The 21,294-nt window shown below is 39.9% G+C and overlaps 1 protein-coding gene across 1 annotated transcript in view; it reads right to left on the bottom strand.

Annotated features, from left to right (window-relative positions):
• Positions 1-18,988, bottom strand: part of gli1 (GLI family zinc finger 1) — a 71,253-nt gene extending 52,265 nt beyond the window's left edge. The window contains exon 1 of the mRNA XM_030135370.1: positions 18,643-18,988. The gene's annotated coding sequence lies outside the window, so the exon portion shown is untranslated. The remainder of the gene's footprint in view (positions 1-18,642) is intronic.
• Between the last annotated feature and the right edge of the window lie 2,306 nt (positions 18,989-21,294).

Consider the following 21,294-nt stretch of genomic DNA (forward strand, 5'->3'; position numbering starts at 1 on the left):
AGTTTCAATAGAAACAGAGAAGGAAAATTTTACTTGAAAGGATGAGTCACTGGGCTAAATTTCTCAAAAAAGAAAAAAAGATAAGGCTGATTCTTATACATGCCAGAAAAATATGTGGGAGGGGCTGATAATGAATGATCCTGCTCTTGAAGTTGTACTCATGTAGTCCACGCAGATTTTGCCCAAATGACTTTATAACAGCCAAGACAGAATGAACTTGTGCTGCCAAGAGGAAATGACAATTTCAGAGTAACAGACATCTTCTTAAAGTAAGGGGACATTTCATTAATTATCTCCAAAGTCGCCTATCCAGATGTTTGAGGAAAATACATATGATCCATTGCTAACCACTTACAAAAGAATTGCAAGGTTCATTTTCTTGTGTGCATCCATGTAGACCATTTTCCCTGTTGATTCTGAAAAACCCAGTCCATATATTGATCAAAACAATGATTTACAATCTGTATAATGTACAGTATGTGTAGAGGAAAAAGTCCCTGCTTAAATTGCTTTATATGCATAAAAATTGCTCATAATTCATTATCGTGCTGTGACAGATGTATTATATTATTTTAATGATTATGACTCTTTCTCACTTATAATAAAAATCAAATGATTAAAGATTATAAGCCTGTTTTATATGTCTCAACCTAAAACCAAAACAAACAACAAAACAAATAGCATAATAATGTCTTTTACAGTATTACTTCTGCTAAATTAAAATTATGCTCTTTTTAATAATACATCACCAAGTCACATGCAAGGAGACAAAAGATTAACTGAATTCAAATCTTCATAATTTCCAACAACTTCCCCTCTTGCACAACTTCCACATCTGGGACCCTTCGCCCACTGTACGCCCGAGCACATGCACACACCACTTAACATTCACAGAGACACACTGACACACAGTGAACAGACAAGTGCTCACCACATTTCTGCTCCACAGCTGTGAGAAAAGACACGAGTCGATAAATAATGCCTTTGAATGGGATCCTGTGGCTCTCAGTGTTTGAAACTTTGAACATCCAGTGATTGTTTTCTCCAGTGCAACAAATTTCCGCTCATGTCCCAAATGAAGTGTTTCTCTGACTGGTCTCCGAGGGCACAAAGACAGTGTCTGACAGTCAGCTTGTCAGCAGACCAATGTGTTTAATAGACTACAGGTGCTGGGTAATAAGGGCCAATAAATGTGCAACAGAACAACTGCTTGTCCTGAGCACAAGAGACATAACAAGAACAAGCACCTGTAGCTGCTGGTGAAATAATCAGAGGTCAAGAAAGTCAAACAGGAACAGTTGCAACCTGCTGCAACGTCATCATATTAGGTAGGACAAACTGATATTAGAGATGCCACTTAGGGACAGTAACTGAGCAGAGTTAAAACAAAACATAGAATGCATGTTGAATGTAGTGACAACTGTAAACCATAACCAAACAATATAAAAAACCGGAACCAAATGTATGTAATCTAATTGTAACCAACAGCACAAACAATTTGCATCAAAAACATACTGACATCAGAAACAAATTCTGAATATGCAAATTCTGATTTATGCAAATACGGACTTGAAAAGAATTACCCCCATAACAGATGTCATGTGAAAAGCTGTCTAGTGTGATGGCTGTTATATAAACTACAGGTCGATGAATAGTTGGTTTTTAAAAGATGTATGAAAAAAACTGTATGTAGCAAAAATAAAAAGCTGATTAATTACCCCATATCACCAGTGAAAATAAACTAACACTTCTTTGAATATATCAGAAACTGGAAACCTGTTGAAGTGAATGTTTTTACAAAAATGTAACTTTAAACTTCAACTAAAATCTGTACTGCGAAAAATCAAAAGTCAAAGCAACTGATAAAGACACATTTTACTGATAACAGTGTCATATATTATGCCCATTTTACTGTATATTACAGTTTGTAATTTGCCACATTTAATACTCCAGCACTCCAACTAAGGGGAAAAACCTGCCCATAAAAGGGTAGTTTTACGGATAGCAGGATAATTAGTGTATATGATAGATATTTCATATCCATCACTTGTAAACTGATAACTTATGGAGCTAAACAAACCTTACAACAATCAATAATTCAATCATTTAAGGATTTTGAAGAAAAAATATTATAAACCAAAACATAGATTATAAGATGCAAATTTCCATTTTTAGAAGCTTGATATTATGCACAATATTATTGCTAATCATTGTCTCATTGTCATTTTTGGCTGTCTGTTCATTTCTGCTTTAAAGACAATGATATGGAGGCTATGTGAACTCATTTTAGTCCTCATAACTTTATTTCCGCAGTGGCAGCAAAAAAGCTTATAAAAAGTTTTGTTTAAATAAACACTTTTTAGTTTTGACGGAGTCAACACAAACAATCACTATAAATATAATGTCACCTATATTAATGCTACAACTACCCATGGTGCATTGCTCTCTGTAAAATACTCTAGTTATATTTGACCCTTTTCAAATTAATGTGTTTAGGAGAGAGTGAAAGAAACAAAACAGAAAGCAATTGTCATGCCAGCAGCTTCAAAAATTGGCAATGTGCAGTCAGTGTTCACAACATAGTCATTTAATATTCAATGTATATCGCCCTCCCCTAATTAAAAGGTTTTCATGCAGCCAAGCCTGAGGTTTTTCATCCATTGATCCAAAAATTCTTCAATAATGAGGAGACTGGGAAAAGCTGGAGGCTGGGAACCACCCTACGCATGTCACCAGTCTATCATAGTGTGAACACACAGCACTGCACACTGTGTGAAAAGAAAAGTGAGCGTGGATCCCTGTTGACCCTCTGTGTATTCATCTCACTCTGGTCCCATAAGCCCTGGCATAAATGCCCAGCATGGAACCACAATCCCAAAGACCCAGAAACTCCCTCTCACAGCCTCTTCCTTTCACTGTATCCCGCCCTGTCTCACAGAAACACTGTGTCTGTCCCCCACCTGTTAGCTCCTCCGCTGTCTCACGCTCTGCTCAAACTTCTGCTAGCAGGTGCATCTCACCGTGTGAGCTCCTGTAACCCCGCTCTGCACCCCATGGCTTAAAGACACTGATGAAACAAGGGGGGTAGGGGTGGTGGTGGGGGGGGACAAGAGGAGCATCAGGAGAAAGGAGTACAGAAGGAGGAGGAGAGGACAACAGCTCCAGATCTGAAACAACAACAGCTGTGACAGCCGCATTGTCATTCCAACATTTGTTTCATGCTGAGTGCAGCAACAGGTCAGTACACGGCATGGGAACCACACAACTAATGCTGTTTTGCATCCTTATTCACACCACTTTGCATCCTCAGATTAAAACTTTAGCATGTGGTGACTAAAAAAAGGACCTGACTTATCCCATAATAACAGGACATGGGTCACTTTAAAATCCATCCTTACATTCTCTGTATTTGCGCCACAATTACGTGTTGACCTCTAAATTCCACTCCAACAGTAGCTGTCCTCAGTCAAGGTGTGAAACCCAGCACTGCCATCACACCTGCACACATCCAGTCACAACATGTAGGTGAGCCATTTCTTCAGGTCTTTCTCCTGGGGCCATGATCTGCAGGGAGCTTTGTGTGTGGCTGAAAGCAGTCACTACTGATGCTGAAGAAACAACAAACTGTCCTGCTGAAGATCTTCACATCAAGAATAATATTTAACCAACCGGTGTGTCGCTGTGTCATTTGACTCCTGCTTTCCTCTGCTGTTATTTTTACTTTAAATTACTTAACAGGGACAAAGTACATAATCAAATATTTCACTTAACACTTCAAAGCAAATGTGGCAGAGTTAAGATAGTGCGCTAATTTCCAGTCCGCAAAGTGCTGACTAATGTCCTAAATTCAGTAAATTAAGTATCGGAATATAAGACAACACGATATGGTACGTACATTACTGAAGTAACAAAAATAAAAGAATAAAACCGTGTATAGGCAACCCCAGAGATGAGATAGAACTTCCCGTGATTCCAAGTTTAGCTTATTTTCTTCTGTTAAGGATAATTTTTATATTTTGACTATTAAGCACCACTTTGGCCTAATCTGCATCAGCTGAGTCTTTCACCAGATCAGAGATCTTTTGTCAGAGTCAGTCTCCAAAAATAAATGCAGATATCTGTAAATTCACAATTTCGTCAGAAATCAGGAGCTATTGATTATCTCCCAGTACATGCTGTTGTTAAGAGAATCTTTACACTGATTTGATTGAACTGAATTTACAATAAGTGCCCTAAAGACAGAATAGATCTCCTTGTGCAAACACACAACGCAGATATAGAGTTTTTTGTTTAGAGTCGTTGGCTTTGTGTCTCTGTTATTAGGCTGCTATTAAAATGTTTAATTTATCCAGTAAAGGAATATGAACATTATATATTGGCCATCAGCAGACCTGCTTACTAAATAAATGTCACCATCTATTACTAATATAAGATGTACATTTACATAAAGATGATATGATCACACACACTTGTAACACAAGACACTACATGGCCTTTAAACCATAGGCTGCTCTTACACAGGAGGCCATGTTTCATGTTTCACCACACACACTATAATCATGTATGTCTTGGAGTGTTTCTTTACTGGTTGATTATTGGCTACAAGGAAATGATGGCCCTCCTCCTGTAATTAATGGGCATAATTATCTAATTTAGGAGAAGTCTATTTGACAATATCCTGGAAAAAGATCCAGATGTCCCTTGGGCTCTCTTGTGAAATTCACTCATTCTGATCACTTACAGCGGGGTCAGAGCATGTACCAAGACCCAGCTCACCCCCATGCAGTTACCCAGACCCTTTCTCTTGTAAATAAAGACTTAATGGTTTACAAGCCTTCCAATAATCGTAATACCTTCAGAGTGAATTAGCTCGCAAAGCAGCCAGACACACAGGCTGGAACACAACAGGACTGCTGCTAAAGAGACACATCCACATTTTGTCCTTTGTTGTACAGTTTTCATGTTTTAACATCTAAAGGAATGCAATTTTACACAAAGTGAGTGCACGCCTAAAGCTAAATTAACTATCAGTGTAATTCGTTCTAGCCTCTTATTGTTGGAGTTTATGCATGCATGGACGTTTGCGTCAGCACGTTATTGTGGTAAACAAACCAACCAACCTCAAAATTATTGCTCTTCTGTGAGCTTATTTACATGCTGCTGATGTCATCCCTCACTGTGTATTCAGTCCTACACTGTTACCGAGGCAGGGGAAACCTCCCTGTTTCCAAAGTTAGAGAAACTCAGCGCTGAACAGGCCTTTCAGTGTCGAAGTAGGACACAACGTGAGGAAAAACTCAAACTGATGGACAATGTTGAATCAAAAGAAGGGAATGAATTATGCAACATTTTGTTTCCTCACACTAGAGATATTCAACATTAGAAATTCATTCATTTTTACTTTTAAAAAATGTGATCCTTTGGGAAATGTAGAGTGGGATCTCCTCTCCAAGTAGGTATATCTTGCCCTGAATCTCCACTGTGAAAAACACAGTTTGAAAGCTGGTTGTTGAGTGAGCTACTTTCCTACATCTTAAACATCAGGCAATCTATTTGAAGGCTAGATGTGGGCCCGGATCTTTCTCATGCTGAGCAAAACAAACAGTCACTGCTGGCACGAAACACAGAAGAGCCAGACTTATGTCTTATCTGATCCAAGTTCTTGGGTTGAGAAATGAAATGTCTCTGTCGTTTCACAAGTTCAAACTACTTTAGAGGGGAAATCAGCTTGAGTGAGGAATTAAAACATCCTTTTGGAGAAAAAAAACTTGTCACCATTACATCAACTTTTGTGCACTCATCACCAACAATAGGCATACTGTAGCCTCCAGCAACGTTCCAATGATAAAATCATATCTTTAAAATGAAAATTATCAAACACATTCAAAACCGTGGTTGCTCAACAAGCAGCAGAAAAGTAAGTCAGTGTAGTTAAGTCAGGCAGGGGCAGGGCCAGGCAGTCAGGACGGTTGAGTTGTAAATGTGTTCCAGGAGGAAAAGCCAAGCTTCAGAGCAAGGCGAGCAGTCTGGAGTCGGCAACTTTCCCCTGCTCCAGCTAGTGCACCGCCCTCCCTGCAGCCCACCCAAGAAGCAGCCCATGGGCATAAATTTGAGAGCCTGACTCGCTGCGGATTTAAAACAATCTGCATCTCTCTCTCTCTCTCTCTCTCTCCCTCCCTCCCTCTCCCTCTCTCTCTCACTCCTCTGCTCTGCTTCTTCACTATGAAATGTTTCTGTGGCTCACCCTTTACTCTCTTACTTTACACTCTTCTGCTCCTCTTTCCTTTCCAACAAATTCCATCAGTAATGAAAATGGAAAGCTCCTTCTCAGCACAAGCCAATAACATTATTTTTCTAAGACCTTAATGAGGTTTTTGCAATATGGTGCAAATGCACAGCAACTGTGTTAGTGTACAGTATGGGCATACGTTCTTCTTGTACACATCTAGTATATAAAGGGGGCAACACCAAAGCTTTGTTGAAACAAAGTTAATTACATCTCACCAAACATAACTCTCTGATAGTTTGTTGTTTCCTGGAGGGAATTATTTTCTCAATAACAACTTTAACCATAAGTAGACAGCAAGTTTCCATTTACGTTTTATGGCACGAGGCCACAGGGAACATAAGTATAAACGTTATTTGTTGCTACAGGAGAAAACATCCATGCAGATAACTGCAGTTTAAGTTATCACAAAACCCACTAAACAAAGACACCACATCACTCCGGTTGCTGTAGAACTACTTCGAAACGAGAGACTCTTTGAAGGAGATTTATCATCATCTTTAGGTTACAAAAACAATCAACATATGTTACCTATAAATTCAAATTAAGGTGCAGAGTTTTGTGTTTTGTCTTTTCAGTCAGACTGTGTGACTTTCCACCACAAGGCATGATCAAAGCGCCTCGCAGACTGAATGTCATGTCAAAATCAGTCGTAGTAAATATGGGCTGTTTGACGGAGGGTGCAGCTACCTTTGACCTACAGGAGATTCATGTCAGTGTATCAGTGACGGCGCTGCCTGAATTTGGCTTGCAATGGTAGTAAGTCATGTGTGTGTGTCACCGTGGTACATCCATGCATGAAGACCCACTTCCTGTTATGGCATCTGATCTGGTTAACATGGCATCAACAGGCCACTGCAGCTTCTCACAACTGTCACTTACGTACTTACAGAGCAGAGGAACAGGAATAGAAAGAAGTCTGAGTGTTGGGGAAGAGCGAGAGGAGAAAGAATGAAGACAAGGCAAGGCGGGGAGATTTATACCAAACTGGAAATATTTGGAAGAAAAACAACACACTAGAGAAGAAGCTGACCACACAGTTCATTTTTTGCAAAAATGTAACATGAAGCAACAATGCCACTGTAATTTGGATCATCAGTTCTTTGAAATTAGTTTTTCTAACTATGAACATAGGATAAATACCACTGTCATTCATTTTCCATTACCATACAAGTACCAAGCGCATTAATAAGTACCAAACTTTCAAAATTTGATTGGAGGCCTAGTTTTATACATAATATGTTACTGGATTCTCCTCCTTTATAAGTACTTTATCATACCATGTTTGCCCTCAAAATCTGATTAAAAATACACTCAAAACCCAAGTGAGCTAGTGAGGACTAGTTGCTAGGGCTAGCTGTTGAAGCTAAATATTTCTTTCAGTTATTAAATCTACAAAAAAGACTAGGTTTTACGTTGCAATTAATTTAAAAATCTAAATCAAATGAGTTCCATTAGTAGTTATGAGGCCTAGAAACATGTAAAATATCCTGCATTCGTATAAGAAACCATACATTCACTGCTTCACAAGTTACTCTGTAGATTCTAAGCATCTATATTGTGTGGAACTGGAAGAGTCAGGGCGTCCTGAATCATCTGCCAACTCTAAAGATGTCAGGATGTTATCTAATCTCAGATAACAGAGCTGTTGTCCAGAAAACCCATCATAAACACACGCAACATGAATATTCCTCAGACAATGCTATTTTGGCACTCTTTCTCACTTTTCTGACTTGCACGTAAACTGCCAAAAAGGTTTGATCAAACTTTTCTACAAACTGAGTTAGAGAAGGTAGTAAAGGAGTTGTTGAGCAATGGGTTTTACCTACTCCTTAATGTACATGCTTCATGTCACATCAAACCTCCTCTGCTACAATATATAAGTGTCAGGGAAATACTTGGCTGACGGTTTTACTAACTGGTGAACATCAGGCAGTGAGGAGGCTGACTGTCAGACATTGTGTTGTAATTACACTTATGATGGCAGCACCCAAAAGCATTGTGGCTATGGCAACGTGGTGAAATAATAAACACCGCCTCCTCTTTGCGTTCTGCCTGCTGACAGGACAGCATCGCGTGAGTCATCAGCCGCTCAGAACACACACATTGAAACACACACATACCGCCAAAGACACACACATCACACAGTTACAAAATCCTGTATAACATGTGTTTGAACCAGCATGCGCACCTGTAAACAAATCACCTTTTTGAACCCAGTAAAACAACTGAATCTCCATGTGAGGAATCGCAACATTCATGTCTGTCTACCTCCTGATGCTCCTCCTCTGTCATCCACAGCCAACCACCTTCTTTAAAACAAATCCCAGCCACAAGATGACTCTTACAATAACCAAGTGGCCACAATTAAATGTTTCCATTGTATGTTTCTATAAACCATGGATACATATATTCTTAATGCTTCTGAAACAAAGTGGAGTTTCATATCAACATTTCTAGAGACATGTTCATCAAAGATCTATTATTCTAATTGCTTGTACCACTTTTTGAATTACATCTGTGACATTTTTTCCATATGTAACTATAAGTTGGTACTTGGTTTAGTTTTAAAGATACCAGGGCTTGCTTTAACACCACAGAAGGTATGCAAATAGTGGACAAATTCTTCATGACATCGTCTGTTAGGTTGTGGACAGACATTCTGATACCATCTTGGTTTTTTGGAACCAAGTGCCCATATTGGATAAGAGGGTGGAACTGGGGTAAAACCAGTGGTGAAACTTGCCAAGCTAATGCTAACTTCCTAAAAACACCAACCATACTGCTTACACTATTGTGCTAAATGTATTACTTACTAAATGGTGAAACACAGAGGTGTGTTTGATGACACTGATGTCATTTCAAACACTAACTAGTGCTACCTGGCTATATAGTATGTTAGCTGACAAACATTATGATCTAATACCATGAGGTTGTTTGCAGGTGATGTCATGTCAGAGTGCAATCTACAGGTGGAGGACAGGGAGGGATTTTCTCTAGAAAACACTGTAAATTACCCCTGGTTTAAATCACTGAGTATCGCTCTGTCTATCACTTTATGAAATTACAAGAAGTATTAACAGTAGTTGCTAATTAAGGGAAAATGCAAGAAACTGTTTTAATAAACAACCGAAAAACACTTAAATCAGGTTAAAAGTTGCACAAAAGACATAAATCCAGTAGAACTGCTTTAGAGAACAGTCTGTCCAAACTAATAATTATCATTAGATGATTATTATAAGTTAAGTATTATAAACTGTCATTGATGTATCACGCTGATATTCAGTTTAACTTGTGATAATAAGGCTCATTTATTTTCAACTGCTGTAGTGGTGTTTTTTAGAGATGTTTCAGTACATTGTTATTATGCTACATACATGTTGTAAGAAGAAATAGAGTTGGATCTACTGCCTCATTGGCTAAAAAAACCTTTCAGTTCAGTGAAAAACAACTTTTCTTAATTACATAACAATCACGCCCAACATACACTGTCATTTGTGCTAGTACTTTTCTCTGTAATATCATATAAATTAGCACAACCCACACTTTCCTGTATCTCATCCATTCTGCTGTTGACTTCTTGCCCTTCATCTGAATTTTGTGCATCACTAAAATCACATGGTTTGATTGATGATTCTGCTAACAATAACATTAATGCTAACATTAGATATTTTAGCAAAGCTATGTTTACAGATATTATACTGTAATTAAGTGTTGGTACTAGCCCCCATCCAGTCCAAAAGCTTCCTGCCAACCAAGGAAGGCAAAAAAGTAGCTGATCCTCCAATGACAAATTACATCGAGCTTGATCGTGCTTGTGGTTTGTTCAAATGTACAGCATACATTTTACGCTGGTGACTAGTTTGGGTACAATTAGTGCCGAATGTAACAATGGAGCATGACTAAGTATCAGTGTGGGCTGTTTATGCATGTGAAAGCCATTCACAATCTCACCTGGATCCTATTAACACAGTTTGATTTCTAATATCGACTGAATGAGATGATAGTTAACAGTCAGCGTGCCTAACTGCCTTTACACACATGCACACACACACACACGCACACGCACACACACACACACACACAGTATATTAAAAATCACCCTCTGTGGAGGAGGAGGAGGAGGAGGAAAGATCGACTCCACCTTTTACAGTCAGCAGCATGCTAAAATCTATATCAAACACATACAGTAAATACATTATGTACAGCCCCTCAGGCACACACTTAGACACAAACAGTGCACTGGATAATTTAAGATGCACCCGACTTCACTCTTAATGCTACAGCCACTCTATGTGACTTGTCTTTTCACATGTAGCATTAAAGCATTAACCTCTTATCTGAAAAAAGATAATGGTTTAGTGTTTTAACCATAGCCAGTATATAAGTAGATGGCAAACTCTCCATGATGTCATCTATTGGTGTGTGAACTGCAATTTTGAAGCTTCTAGATGCGCATCATGGCTGTCACCATGTTGATTTTATGAAAACATGGGATGCAAAACTCACTGAAAATACAAACCGCATCCACTAACAGTGTAACGATAAAAACTATCAAGTAATTTCAGTTAGTTATGAAATGTTAACACATACAATTGGATTTGATGACGATCAAAGTCATGTATGAACACCCTAATCACAGTTACCTGAGCTAAGTAGTAGGCTAGCTGACAGACCATACAATTCAATGTAAATTTAAGCTAACATCACCAAATAAGTCATGCCAGTTATTGTTAAGGTCCAGGAAAACTTCGTTGCAGAATTCAATGATGGTCTTAATTAAGTTAGTTAATATAAGTCCTTAAACACAACAATGGCAGAGCTGCCTGTCAGGGAGGACAAACAGATTTTATCCAACAAACAAGTGAACAAGAACTCCAAACATCCGACTCAGCAGCTGAGCTAATGCTAGCTGTTAAACTAAGCCCACATAGCACCCACATAGCACACTTTAAACAATCGAATTTCATAAAATTCATCCTATACAGCTGTCATGAAGGGAAATGAATTAAAGAGACCAAAACTGTTCAAACTCCAGGCTTCAAACTGCAAAAATGTTTATTGCTGCTGTGAAGTGGGTCATTTTAACAGGGGGAGCACAGGAAATGACTCCCATTTGGAGCCAGCCCCCCAGTGGACATTCAAGTTACTGCAGACTTTTGCACTTCCGCAGTGGCGTATTGATTTTAAGGTCAGAGGACAATAAAAATCTGGTCAGAATCCAAGGTAATAACTTTTTAATATTCAACTTTTACTTTTAGAGGAAGACAGGAAGTAAGCTATTGGTGCCTTACATGTCTTCATACATTTAGTCTATGAACAGCTCTTAATTTTTTCTGTCAAATAGTTAATTTACTAATCATTTCAGTTCAAACTGGTAGACAGGTGAAGTCTTACTGAACTGACATAATGGGCTGGATCTACTGAAGGTTTGCATGTATAAAAATGTATGCAAACTCATTGCACAAGCAAAAAAATGTACAAACTGATTTACTAACAGTGCGCACTAAGGGTTGCATCTTTCAAAGGTGCAAAATAATGCGTCTGCATTCAGTTAGTACGTTTACCACGATGAATATGCAATATGGGGCGTTTACACACAATTGTGCTTGTGCTTGGAGGAGAAAATGTAAATATATTAATTTAGCACACGCAAAGTGATTTATCAAACCCGAAAGCAATTTTGCTCATAGAAACTGTGTCTATATTTAACACATCTCAAAGGGAGGTGCAGATGGTTTGTATGGGTAATTGGCTGTGGTTATTGTCACAAGAAGGAGACATCGGAATGATGAAACAGGATGCAGAGAATGCATTTTTCACCCTTGTGTGAATATTTTTGGAATGACGGTAGAAAAAATTATTGAAACGTATGCCCTCCCCCAAGCAAAGACTACTTTTCCACTTTATCTGATGATTGTGATTAAAAATAAAATAAAATGTGCCTGACAGTCATTTAATTCAACAACCCCTACAGCCCTCCACCTCTAAAATGAATCTGGCGTCGCCGTCCAGCAGTGCCATTTTAGAACTTCTAGATGAACAAGGGGATGATCTGGGGCCAGTCACAAGGAGGAGTCATGCAATACCTTCTATGACAAAACTCCATACATTTCCTTGCATCTGGATCATTCCAGCAGCACTGTTGCCATTAGTGTTGGTCTATCCCAGAGAACTTTTTCCGGCGTATTGTCTCCATGATGACAACCAGTAGCACACGCAAAATCCTCATTTAAATAGGGCGGTCTCCAAGACTTTGAACTCATTGTCATTTGGGCAAGCAATCTAAGTAAATCACCCGCAAACTGTGGTTCAACCCCACACACAAAATTCTAGATTGCGCACGCAAACTAGTACACGCAAATTGGGATCTTAGTAGATCCGGCCCTTAGTTGTTTCATTATATGTGGGCTTACAACCTAATATGCAGATGACTAGGGCTGGGTAAAAAAATCGATTTGATCAATCTTAGATCGATTTCGTCTTAATTTTGTGTAATTGATTAATAGTGGATGAGATCGATTCAGAGCAGGACCGGGAGTACGCAGAAGCGTGGCCCTCTCTGTCTTGTGAACCCCTGGGGAAAACGGGACCGTCTCGGTCTTGCTTGCGATGGCAAGACGCAGAGGAAGGGTGGGGAAAACCCCTCTGCTGGAGGTACTCCTGGCCTCAAACTCGAACCTGCAGTGTGAAGGAACTGGCCGCCCAGAGGTTCTCCGAGGCGAGTTGCGGAAGCCGGTCGTTCTTGGAATAATAACTTGGATCCATACTATCAGCTATGGCTGAGTATGAAGTTAGAGGAATAGTAAAGCGACAATGTCTGACCGCTACGCTACTCCTCCCTCCCGCTCCCCGACCAACAATCATGGAGCGCGCACACCCCCCCCAGCCCCGCTCCGACCAACAATCACAGAGTCCCATTCATTATTTAAGAGCAGATTCAGCTACTTACTGCTGAAATGTCATATTTATTTCCTTTCTAATATCAATATTGATACCAGTATTGATGTGTTGCATGACTGTGGTAGTCAAATAATCAGGTTACAACTCAAAATTGTACTTCGTTATCACTAAATTAATCTGAGTCAATCAATTAATACTGAATCGAATCGATATTGGATCGAATTTAATCGAATTGTGATTAATGGATTCAGAACCTTATGAATCGAAATCGAATCAATTATGGAAATTGGCCATGATATCCAGCCCTACACATGACTATCAGTGTCAGATTTACCTACCGACGCCCTCAGTGCCATGCCCCCTGTTTGAAAATCTACAGAAAAAAATGCTGATCTGGCCAGGGATCAAACCAACCTCTTTGCTATCTGACTATCTTGGTCCTTTTCAGAATGTGACATTTACTCCTGTGGGTGGTGCTTGGATGCTAACTTTTGCACCTCTTGTATTGTGGGGGGGGGGGGGGGGGGTGTCATGCACCATTTGTAACTAGTGTTTTTTTATGGTAAAGGAAGTTAAATCTGAATTAGACTAAAGTCTAAGAGACAACTGTCTATTCAAGCAGCATTTGGATGTGAAGGTATGTAATGTATTATTGTACACTCAGAACTATAGAACTGCATGACATCTGCCACAAAACGCAGCCAGTGATTGAGTGAATCTCACAATGACGTCAAACATAGGCCTATATCGAACTGGTGTGTGTAGATAAATTTGACTGCATTTATTGGCTGCTGGACATGTGTCAGCATCTTGTGAATCTTTACGGTGTTTTGCTTGACAGAATGTCAAGTATTCTACATGCACACACACATTTTCCTGTATGAACTACTAGTAGGCCTACTGCCAAGTAGAAAAAGGCTCAGGGTTAGTTAAGATTAAAGTGTATATTGTGTTGTAAAATATAGCCGCAATGCATAGTATATTCTGTCAACAAAGTAAGCAGTCCTGCTGAGCAGGAATATGACCATTTGGAGAAGGATATCACCTATGTAGCATATATAGCACCCCCCCCCTTCCATTTTTTAAGAATCCACCACTGACTATTCACAAAATCCTGTCACATGACAATGCTTGCTGAGTTTATGAGCTAAATTAGCAATCAAATTACATTTTGTTCTTTTGAGAGAAAGCTAATCCAAGACATTCTTTGGGAACAATTTCATTTTACATCCAGAATCAAACATTTTGCCACCTGCTAATTTTGTTAATTATAGGCAGCATTACATTTGTAACATAAAACATAAAAACTAGACTTGCACCGATTACAATTTGTTCGACCGATCCCAATTTCTGATTTGCAGGGCACTTGGATGGCCAATACCGTTTTTGGCTGATTACAATTTAATTTTTTCCAAACACAACACACAAGACATTGCAATGTAACTTTCCCATTAGAATATTTATTTTCAAAAATAAAAGAAAATTGTGCAAAAAGGTGCCAGGTTTTCTGTATGAAAACAGGTGCACTGATTGAAACACCTGGTTTTTAGAGAGTCCCGTATCGTACCAGCAACTAAAAATTATCGTATTTGAAGGAAAATTATCACACGCACACAATTTTTATTCTGACGTGGCTCAGACCATCTGCTTTAGTAACACATCATAGACCATACATATTACACACTGCAGCCCAGTTTTACTTTGAAATAATCTAACAGAACCTTGGAAAAAAGCGAGCGTCTCTACATATGTGGAGCACAGGATGAACCTCTGCACTGAATGGACCAGAGCACAGTTTATAAATTCCCAACTTCTACATGCTTGGGGTTGAATCAAGGTCCTGAGTAGAGAGGCATGTGAGAGGATGAATAAAAACAAACTAATATACTTCGTAATTCAGTTAGTGTTAGAACTGGCAATACATTTTCAACACTGTTCATTTAAGTGAAGACAGAAAATTGCAGTAAGTTACATAATCTCCTACAGAAACCTGTGAGTTTGTTCACATCTAACGCTGTGCCTTAAGTTCCCCATCATCCCTCTGAGGCTTTGAACCAATGATCTCTGTCGATCATTTTTTAATCTCCTCTGCTGCAATTTGTCTGATGTTGCTTCTAATGGGTGGGAATTCTCCCAGTGACCATGAACAATGATTTTCAGAGTATTTCCCATGACTGCAACATTTCCCCTCTCTATTATGTTTGCCCTTTGGCTAATGCAATTCAAGCTTTCTAAGTGTCTAATGCCTTTGCCCTCTGGTGTCAGCCCACTACTTAGTAACAACCCCTCCCCAGGCCTCATTTCAGCATCATTACATGTATTGAGCCTTATATTGCAAAGAAGAAGGATTGTTTACAGGGAAACATTAGTGTGAACTGATCATTCACTGCAGCTTTTGACAATAGTTGCAGTTTAATGATAACTTTTGCCGATTGTGATGTTTAGATTACTCATATTGGAAAGATTTGGCACCAAAACAACAACCACAAGCAAAATTTGTGTACTCTGATCTCAGTGAAGAATAGCCATGTCCATGAATGTGTCTTAAAGGAGGACACCCAAAGTCCAAAGACAAAGACTGTAAAAGCCTGAAGCAGTTTGAAAACAAGACAACCTCAGCCCACTGAACCAAAATAACCTTCAAATTCCAGACCCTGACACTGGCGATGCGAGAGCAGAGTGTCTCTTCATGAGCCTTGAAGGAAAAGAAGGTAAAGTAGAAGATGAGCAGAGAAAAGAGAGGAAGGGAGAGTAAAGAAGTGTGTCTGTGTGTGTGTGTGGGAGAGACTTTGCGTATATGTACCTTTTGGAGCATCAGCCGTCTGCTCTGTTCTGTTCTTTCTCCAGCCGAAGCTCATCGGCTCTGAACCGAGAGCTTACATGGTTTTAGCCAGGGCCGGCACAGACAGACAGCTGCTATTAAACCCTGATTGTTTCAGGTTCACAGGGTGTGAAAGGGTCTGAGTGAGGGGCTGTGATCCCAGTGAGGGTGGTCTTTCTCCCCCCCTTTTCCCTTTCCTTCACCTCCCTCTCTCTCTCTTTGGAAGGCGGGAGGAGGGTGTTGGGGAAGAGGTGTAGAAGGAGGACTGTGTATGTGTGTGTTGGGGGGTGAAGGTGGTTGTGGTGGTGTTTGGGGGGGGGTCAGAGAAGGATTGCAGGCATCACGTGACACATGTTTCTTGCTGAGCAGACCAAAATGGAATCTGGACAAAAACACACCACTTGTTGCTGCCTCTCTGGGTATACTCTGGTCATGTGACCAGCTAATTGTGCCAACTCAGAAATTAAACATGCCAGATATTTTATAATCCAGATTTAGCTCTGAACAATTTGCTGTAATTGCTTAAAACTGCCTCAGATTTACATCAGGGGTCAACCAAAGCGTTTTTTTCTTTTAGGATCAATGGTGGTTATTAGTAATGATGACCCAGAGCAGGTATTTCAAATAATATTAAAATCAAAATAATGGCACCTAAATTTAGAAGTACACAAATGGCAGCACAAAACTTCATCTTGCATATGAGCATTAATTAAAAAAGAAAACATTTCAACTTATCTGGAAATAAAAAAAAAAAGTAGGGAGCTTTTCATCATTTTTGCGTAAATTCAACCACTAAATAATTCTACAAAATAGCCCTCAATATGAAGTAAAGTGTAGTGAGCAATGGAGGGGCAAAGCGAGGTGCCCATCAGAGCGAGTCATGTATTTCTGATATTTGACATCTGACTATCAGAACAACACATTAGAAAATAAAAAATAAATTAGCTGAATATTGGATCAACTGAAAATCCGTCAACCCCTACTTTACACCAGTTTTGAATCTACATTTGGACTGAAGGTGCACTACAGCAAAAAAAAAAACAACAAAAAACTCCCATCTATCTGTGTGTTCACTGGCATCAAACAAGAAAGAGGTAATGGATTACAATGTACTGTATTCAGCCTGATAGTGACTTATCACTGCTCTGATAAAGCACATGAGAGCTCTACTGTGACTATGGCTATTGGAGGATGGTTCCTTCCTGTATGGCCTATTTGTTTAAGAACATTCCCATTAAGGAGCCTTTTGGCCTTAACACACTTGATAAAGACCAGGGAGGGTGAGGAAGCTCCCCTGTGGAGCTTTTCACACATGGCCAATGGACAAGTGCACTTTCCTCCCTCAAGACCCCCCCTGTCTCAACCTTGAGAAGGCCCTGAACACCTCTTGGTAACAGATGATTGGAAAACCTGTGACGTATACATCGCTGTTAAAGGAGCACACCAAAAATCCTGATATCTGATAAACAATAAATGTCTAAGCTGTAAGAAATTTGTCTTCCTTCTCAGTATGACTATTTCCTCTTGATTGCTGCCTCTCTCAATGTGCATGTGAGTGTGTGATCCTGTGCAAATACTTTTCAGGGAGGTTGTGAGTCTGTGTGCTTAGCACTTCCCACTGTCACTCTGGAATAAATAAGTGTTTGGCTGCTCTATTGAGTCCAGTGTTGACGCTCTTCAGTCCAGAATCGCTACATGAAGATCATGTAGCCTAATCTTCCCACATTAGCAGCTGCAGTCACCTCTTTCAAGAAATAATTAGATTAGATTCCTATAATCTACATCAGATTACTGAGAGATTATGGAAAGCTTCATAAATCATTGTGTTCTTCTGGTCCAGGCAAAGAAAGAAACTTTATTCAACTTCAAATGAAATAATCAGAGTTAACAAAGCAGTTATCCATCAACCTGATGGCACATTTACAGAAGCCTTGTGTTCCCTCATGGGTACACACACACTTGAGTAATGATGTTGTTTGTGGGTGTCCTGACAGAAACTCACATTTGGAAATGATATTGGCACCTCAAGTATTTCAGGTTACAAGAAACAGCTGTTCCCGGGTGGCCCAGCGACCCTCGGCTGCGCCAGATGATATTAAACTTTGCTGGAGAGTCAGACTCTTAAAAGAAGCCCTTCCCGAAGAGGAAGAAGTACAAATACAACAAAATACATATTATCTGAGCAGCACAATCCCATCAGTTGTAGTTTGGGTCTACAGATTCTTCACAACAGCACAAATGGACCAAAAAACACGAGTCACGCTGTTGTGCGTTGAAGAGCCAAGTACATTAATCCACGACAAACGACGAATCACAATGACTGTTAGAAATAACATATGAAAACAAGAGTGTGTGTAGAAGGAGCCCACACTGTGGAAATTCCGATTGCACAGCAATGTAAAGTGGCCTCATTAATTAAAGTTAATGATCCCAATGCGTAAAGGTCACGCACGATCACCTGGAGCCAGATGAGTCTACCATCAGTGAAAGAGCTTTCACAACTTGTCTACTTCAGAAAAGAACAAATAAACCACCGCAAATATTCCTGACAATGAAATTCAACTCTGTCCCCGTTGAGACCGTGTTCATTCCCAGCGATCGGCCGTGATTTCAGAGGATCCACAGGACTTACCTCAGGTTAATGCGGCAGTATTCAGCATCAAACTTTGTCACTTGGTTCCCAGAGTCCTTGGAGGAGCTCAGCGGGTCCAAGGACTACGAAAGTCGGAGTTTTCCAGTAAAGCCCCCCTTTTTTCTCTTTCTCTACTTTTTCTGGCAGACGCAGTCGGATGGAGATAACTGGATTCTTCGCAGAAAAACGGGGACTTTATCCTGTTTCAGAGGTGCTTTTCCATAGCTGTTTTTCTTCAGAGTCATTTTATGCAAACGGTGACAAAATTGAACCCCATGTTCGTCTACGGAGTCCCGCAAAGCGCCCAGAAGTTGGTAGAACACACACAAGCCAATGCGGGAATGCGCACCCCCTTCTCCTCCTCCTCCTCCCTCCTCCCTTTCTCCACAGTCTGTGGACCACCCCGAAACAGGAAGTTCACTTTTTGTTTTTCTTAAAAAAGGACCATGTTGCTCTAGTTTTCCTCTCTACTTTAACATGTACCACAGTCTATTCACCGAACGTCACATATTTTCCATCTTTAAACTGTTCATTCAGTAAAAACACTCAATGCACAAATGCAATTACAGCGTTATAATCAGTTATATAAAGGCATTACAGCATGCGTGTGTTTATAAAACACTCGTATGGACATGGCTCTGTCTATATAAAGTGTGTTCCTCATTGAAACAATCTATCTATAAATGTTTTTGTTTACTCTAATGGTGTAACTTCATAGCAGCCCTCGGACAGCGTGTGTGGCTGGCTACGTGTGGGGATGCTGCAGATTGCTGCGCCTTGCCAGTTAGATCCACCACAAAATCTGGACTGGAGTTCAGTCTGCAGGACCAGGACCAGGACCACAGATACAGGTCTGCAGCATTCTAATGAGGGCTGTGGAAAAAGTCTGCGACAGGAAAACTGGGTGATTTCAGAAACATTCCAGTAATTTCAATATGAAACACGAGAAAGAAACAAGACAGTTTTACAGAAGTCCATTTAATTTGATTTGTAGTAACTTAGTCCCCAGTGGTGGATTGGAGTAAAGTATTTTTACTCACATACTGTATTTGAGTGTTTCTATTATACGCTATTATTTACCCCTACTCCACTATGCAAATATTGTCCGTTTCAAGCCACCAGTGGTAAGTCAATAGAGGGCGCTAGGGCGCCTTCCCACCCATCCAAGAGGATAGGAATCACCTAAAAGAAATTTACAAAAACATTAATATTTAAATGAATGAGCTATACATGACACATCCAGTGAGTACTGTGTATAATGTGCATTCAACTGTAGTTAAAAATGTTGTTGTTTAATGAGCAGTCTTGTTATAAATGGGGGGTGCGCAGTACACCCCCTGTAATACAAGACAAGAGCCGCAAAAAATTGCGCCCTAACGCCACCCACAGGCGAAAACATCACATCCCAAAAATGATCAAGCAGCGTTACAAAGTTGTTGACTTTGTCGCTAAAGCTGGCTACTTCTCAAATCCTCTTGGAGACTTTTTTTTGAAAGCGACTAGTGACAAATCTAGCAACGTTTTCTAGTGCTACTGGAGACTTTTATGGTGTTTTGGAGACTGTGCCATGAAAGCACGTATCGCCCTGCAGTAGCCTAACTGATCTCTGTTAGTACAGTTAAGGTCCCCCCATCCCCCAGGGACAGACTGGGACTAAAAAAAGGTCCTGGACTTTTTCCAGAATTTCGGCCCACAACCCATACATGATTACGCATTTCAGTAACCACCTGCTAGCATGTCAAGATACTCTACCACAAGCCTAGACAAGATATTCACAGAGAATAACATTTCACAATCAACAATTATTGTGTTAATTAATTAATTTATTAGCAAAGCATTAGTGCAGTCCTAAAATAGGATTATGTAGGGTACAGCATCCTGGCACATCCTGGGACTTCCCTGCACTTTCCCTGTCATGACCTTTGGAGCTGCAACTATCTTCACCCTGAATTAACAAATGATCATGTATATATATATATATATATATATATATATATATATATATATATATATATATATATATATATATATATGTTTATGTTTATGTTTACGCATTTGGCAGACGCTTTTTTCCAAAGCGACTTACAGGGGAAAACCAATTAAATCACTCAATCAATCAAATTTTATTTATATAGCGCCAGATCACAAAAAAGTTATCTCTTGACATTTTATATATAGAGTTGGTCAAAACCAGACTCTAAGTCAATTCTACTGAAACCCAACAGAATCCTCCTGGAGCAAACACTTGTGACTGGTGACAGTGGCGAGGAAAAACTTCCCTTTAACAGGCAGAAACCTCGAGCAGACCCAGACTCCTGGAGGATGGCCGTCTGCCTTGACCAGTTGGGGTTAAAGAGAGAGAGTAGAGAAGGGGAAAAAGAGAGAGCGATAGAGATAGGGACTGGGGGAGAGGGGGAGAAGGGGAGAGTAGGGGGAGACACATGGAGGCGGTTGAGGATAAGTGAGTGGTGATGATGAGGGCAGGGAAGAGGCCGGACCACCGCAGCAGGTCCAGAGATAATCGTGAAAGAATCTGTGGTTGTCCTGGGAAAAACCTTATTAGAATATTTAAAATGGAATGTTTGAAAGTGCTAGGACAGGAGGTGCTCTCGGAAGAGCTGGGTCTTCAGGAGCTTCTTGAAGATAGGCAGG

This window comes from Sphaeramia orbicularis, chromosome 5 (assembly GCF_902148855.1).
Source record: "Sphaeramia orbicularis chromosome 5, fSphaOr1.1, whole genome shotgun sequence".
Lineage (NCBI taxonomy): Eukaryota > Metazoa > Chordata > Actinopteri > Kurtiformes > Apogonidae > Sphaeramia > Sphaeramia orbicularis.